This window comes from Pinus tabuliformis, chromosome 7, assembly GCF_031772625.1.
Source record: "Pinus tabuliformis cultivar Carrire ecotype Pingquan chromosome 7, CPIR1, whole genome shotgun sequence".
NCBI classification, from domain to species: domain Eukaryota; kingdom Viridiplantae; phylum Streptophyta; class Pinopsida; order Pinales; family Pinaceae; genus Pinus; species Pinus tabuliformis.
This window is the reverse complement of record NC_142293.1, coordinates 2,081,202,450-2,081,208,449: the sequence shown is the minus strand read 5'-3', so window position 1 is coordinate 2,081,208,449 and position 6,000 is coordinate 2,081,202,450.

The window sequence follows — 6,000 nt, the reverse complement described above, 5'->3', positions numbered from 1 at the left end:
GCCATTTCTTCCAATTTGTGGCCAGAAATCTCGGTATGTTTATGTTTTTCTCAAAATGGTTATGAAAAATTAAAATCTCTACTTGTGAACTCACACATATCCAGAATAAGTATTAATAGTTTTTATTTCTGCAATTATGAAAAATTAAAATCTCTACTTATGAACTCACACATATCCAGAATAAGTATGTGATAATTTTTATCATGTATTGCAGAGAGAAATACATGTCAGAGATGATGGATTATCACATAGAATGTCGAAACTCATTATGTACAGTGTAGATGTGGACTTGAGTAAGCACTACGGATCAACGCCCTTTGACAATGTTGGAAATTTCTGGTAATTTCAAACATAAAAGAACAGAGAAAATGTTTTACACAGGGAGGTTAACTTTTTTTTTTTGAGAACAAAGATTTTTCACACTCATAAAAACTTCATATTCATTAATAAACTGCTTCACCAAGAACTTCCACAAAAAAAATTACTCTACCTCTTTTACAAATAATTTTACACTACTGTGTAAAATGCCTCTTTTACAAATAATTTTACACCACTGTGTAAAATCCTCATTCACTGCTATGTAAAAAAAACTTTTACATTCACTACTGTAAAATAAAATTTCTTACATAAGTTTACTGCCAAAGAAAATTTCCCCCATATGTTCTTGCTTATTACAAAAACCTCCAACAAAAGATTACATAGTATGTAAAATTTCTTTACATTCACCTAAAAAAATTTCTCACATGCCTCGCTGGTTTTTCACATTGCATTTAACCAAAGTTTACATTTGTGCTACTGCTCCACACCATACATTTCATTTCTATGCATTTCAATGCATATACTCCACAAAAATTTTATTCGCACTGTTGTGCGTTGGTTTTCTGGTATATTATTCTTTGTTGTCGCAAGCCCTCTTTTTATCCGTGCTACAATACAAAAAGTCAACACACAAAAATTTATCACGCTGCTGCGTATTTCAAAATGTCTTTATTGAAAAACTAATCCCCACTCTGGTTTTGCAACCCTCGGTTTGGTTTCGCACTGGTGTGCCCTCTTTTCGTTACACATACATTACATATGAGAATGAAGACCAAAAACAAAACATATACCAAAACAAAACAAATTTAATGATGCGTTGACTTACCCATACTTATCTTTAAATTTGCCATACTTCCGTGCAAAAGAAAAAATATTAAAACTGAAACAGCTCACCTACAATCTACGAAACAACATAAATCACATTAATTCCTTCACGTGGGCGGTCAGAGAAAAGTTCAGGCAAATTGAAAATGATCCTGGTCCGTTGATTTAATCGGACGCATATTGCTTGCTTTAGTCGCACAAACCAAACGAAGTTTACCGCCCGGGAGATGGGCAATTTTGGAGACGTACACTGGACGCGTGTCATTTGGTCGGGGTGTTCGGAGGCCCTCTGACAAATACAGCCTTTTGCGAATGGTGGTGCGGGGAAGATACCGGTGGTTTTGATGACGCGCAGGTGAAATTACAACTCCAACACTCCCCTTTAATTCCAACTGCTAAGTTATCAGTCATACCCAAATATTTCCTCAAAAATTCAAAGCTTTTCTAGTCCAGTGGCTTTGTCAAAATGTCTGCAACCTATTCCTGAGTCCTACAATGTTCTAAGACAATTTCTCCATTGTTCACCAATTCTCTGATGTAGTGAAACCTTGTGTCAATGTGTTTCGTTCTCTTATGAAACACGGAATTCTTGGATAATGCAACTGCTGAGCTATTGTCACAAAAAATCACTGTTGCTTCTGCCTACTCTTGGCCTAAGCTCCTCAACATCCTTCTCATCCAAACTGCTTGACATGCTGCTGCTGTAGCTGCCACACATTCTGCCTCTGCTTTAACATACCTCAGAATCCTTTTTGCTGCCTATTACAAAAAAAGGATCTTCCTCTTAACAGAGGGATTACAAAACTGTTGTTACAAAATATTCTTCCTCACATAGAGGAATTCACCAGAGATTATGCTGAAGAGCATCTTCCTCTTAACTAGAGGGATTCACCAGTGTATGCTGAAAATCATCTTCCTCTTGACAGAGGGATTCACCAAAGACAACAGATCTTCCTCTTAACAGAGGGATTCACTGGAGATTATGTTGAAAAGCATCTTCCTCTTAACCAGAGGGATTCACCAGTCTATGTTGAAAAGCATCTTCCTCTTGACAAAGGGATTCACCAAAGATTATGCTTCAAGTGCAGTTCCAAAACAAAAATAAACTTCACTGTCTCTTCTGAAAAATACTCTCTCTCTTCTAGAACAATTACTCTGTCCCAGCTTACAAATTTACACTGTTGTGTAAAAACAAGATCTTACATTTACTGCTATAAAGAAAAATTTATTTTACATGTGCTACTGCCCATTACATTTCGTTTCTTCAACAACAAAAAATCTTCATGCTGTTGCATTTTTCATATTTACACTACTGTGTGTTTTTATTACATATTCTCCAACAACAAAAACAAGATTTACATTACCCTTTTCACTGCTGTGTGAAAAATTTCATGATTGCACTGATGCGTGCTTCCGTTTTCTACATTACATGCTCCTCCTTCGTTTTACACTGCTGTGTAAATTCTTCATTTCATTTTATTTTTTATTTTACTCACCTTCTGCTGCGTTTTGTTTCGCACTGTTGTGCGTTTCTTCCCCTTTTTCTTATCGCGTTGCTGCACCTTCACTTTCATTACATTACATTGAACAATAAAGAAAACTTACCTCACACTTCTGTCTGTAATGCATTACAATGCAACAACAAAAAAAATTTACGCAACCCCTGTTTTTACCCTCTTCGCACTTCTGTGCATTTCATTCCCCTTTCTTTATTCGCTGTTGATTCTCTCCATTTACATTACCATATTACATGCCGTGTAAAAACAAATAAACTTAAGAACTTTACCAATAACTCTACGGCCATAATAAATTCATTTACTACTTCGGCATGGTGAGGAATTAATTCAGTCAGGTTTACATACGGTTTTACCAGACATATGGAGGTCAAACAAAAATTTCACTCCACGCAATCTCCATGCCCTGCAGACTTTTCTTCTCTGTTTTTATGGCAGATTTAATCTCATATCTCTCCCCTATAAGAAGATTTTCACCAAAGAATGACTGTTAATCTAGTTCAGCAATAATGATCAAGAATTACAGGCTCCCCCTAACTATATGCATCATCTCCTTTTGGCAAAGTCTTCTAAAAAGAAACTTAGATTCCCTGGGGAGCTCAAGGGACTTTCGAACTGTATTTCCTTCCTTCTCCATACTTGTGTAACTTTCTTCTTTTGCATGGGTCTAGCTTGTGTAAGAGCCCATGTTAAGTTACAATCACGTGCCATATGCCCAATGTTATGACACTTGAAGCATTCTACATTGTTCATGAATAAGGTTTCATGATTTATTCCTGTAAAATTGTTTCTTGGAGGTTGTCGGAGACCATAACATCTATCTATATGAAATGCTCTACAGTCTTTTGCCATATGACCAAAGTTTGAACAAGAATAACAATAACCAAAAAATGAACTTTGGTACCTGGGAGATGGAGGTTTCTTTGATGTACTTCTGAAGCTTTTCTGCCTTGAGATCCTTTGATGATAACCATTGCCTCTTGCCTCTTTGACATTATCAATATTTCTTCTTGGAGCTGGTTTTCTACTTGGAGTAGGATTTCTTCTATTGTAGCCTTGATCTTTCTCCTTGCCTTTGCTGGAACTAGGAGCATCACAATTTCTTTTTGCCTTCTTCACATCTCCTTTGCTTAAAGCATTCTCATTCTTTCTTGAGGGTTCACCTACATACCCGAGTCCTGATTTATCAGATGGACATCTGTGATAGCTGAGCATGTCATCCAAGGCTTGAGAGCTTTTCATGATTTTGTTCATCCCTTCAACCTTTTTCCTGAGGAGGAACATCTCTTCTTCCAATCTTTCACACTCATTATTCTTCTTTGTAAGTTGTTCCTCAGTTTCTTCCTTGCTACGAGTAGCTTCAGCTGCTACTATTTTAAGGGAGATAATATCTAACTTCATTTCTTCATTTTTTGCTTGACTGCTCTCCATTTTCTTCTCAGCTTCTTGTGCCTGTTTCCTGGCTTCTTGTAATTGAGACTTAAGGGAGGAGACCTCTACCTTGTACTGTCCAATCTCTTCTACAAGTTTGTTCACTCTCTTGTGCCTTTGTTCAAGTTGACTTGACAAGGTATCTTCCTGCTTCTTTGCTTTATTCAATTGATTTGTCATGGATATGACTTCTTCATAATGCTTCCTTTTGCTTTGATCAAGTTCCTTCTTAAGCTTGGCGAGCTCTTCATCCCTTTCTTGTACTTGAAGCTTGATGAGGTCAACCTTCTCATTTTCAGCTTCTATGATGGGTTCAGAATTTCCTTCTTGACTGATGGTCATGGTCAGTGCTCCCTTTGCATGAAGGTCATGAAGTTTGTCCCATATATCCTTTGTTGATGAATATTTTCTTAGATTCTTCTTTACAGAATCAAGTAGTCCATCCAAGATTGTCTTTGCTGCTTTTGCATTGCACTCCTTGGATTCTTTATCCATCCTGCTATCATCAATCACTGATTCCCAAATTTCAATCCCTTCAGACTGTAAGAAAGTCCTCATTTTTATTTCCCATATATCAAAGTTCTCATTGAATCTTGGAGCCTCAAATAGAATGCTTTCAAATAGATTGTCTTCTATTTTAGTAGTAGAGGGAGACACATCCTTAGGAGGATTGGAGACTTTCTTCTTTGACCTTGCCATTCTTAACTATGCTTCAAATATTGGACTGTGTATTTAAAATGACTGACTGTTTCTTCAACAACAACACAGAAAATTAATCTGAGAAATACCTTGGATTCTTTTGCCTGAGACTTCACTCTGCTGGAGAAGTTGTTGCAGCAAAAAACTCCTTCCTTCAGCTTCTTTATCACCTTCAAAGAGCCTGGATCTGCTCTGATACAATTGTTGGAAATTTCTGGTAATTTCAAACATAAAAGAACAGAGAAAATGTTATGTTTCTGCCACAGGATCTTTTACACAGGGAATCTAACTTTTTTTTTTTTAGAACAGAGATTTTTCACACCCATAAAAACTTCATATTCATTAATAAATTGCCTGTTACATATTTCATCCTCTCTCAGAGGGATTCACCAAGAACTTCCACAAAAAAAATTACTCTGCCTCTTTTACAAATAATTTTACATTGCTGTGTGGGGGGGGTAGAAGCCAGCCCTCATCCAGAGATTCTGGGACATACAGATCCTTCTATCCGCCCTTTCAGGATTGAGAGACTTCAAAACATGATTTGTTAGACCGTGACATACAAAAAAATAATCCTGTTTTGAGTCTAACACAGCATTACTGGTGAACATTTTGTCATACCCACCATGTACAAGATTGAGGCAAAAATAGGGCTTGCCGAGCCATGATTTGTGCTACTCATGTTGGCTCGCACCGATACAAAACAAGAACTAAGACAGGAACAGTAACCAAAGACCCAAAACATAGACGCATAACATAAATAAAACAGAGCAGAGGCAAGAGTGCCACCCGTAGGCAGTGAAACAGCATCAATTGACATGTTGCGGAGAGTCTGGCGCCTCCTTGTCCACTTGGCTGGAAGAGGCAATCCAGGTGACGAAATCGTTGTCTGCATTCCCCTCAATACCACCATCTGGAGGGATTACCAGATTCAAGATGCTACCTCGATGATGAACCGGCCCACAAGCAAGCATCTCGCGCTGACTCGAATCTGCTGGAGGCTGAGGCGCCTCAGGAACAATGTCGTCCTCCTGCATGTTGTCTTCATTAAACACGACCCCGGCTATCTCCCCCTGAAAGACACTGTCTTCCTGAGACTGAGAGGCGGTGGTGTGGGTCGAGCTACTGGGTTTCTCCTCCTCCTTAGCAAAAATTACAGTGATGTTGGCTGACAACACTGGCCTGTTGAGTCTGCTATGGAAGGTGAAGCGGG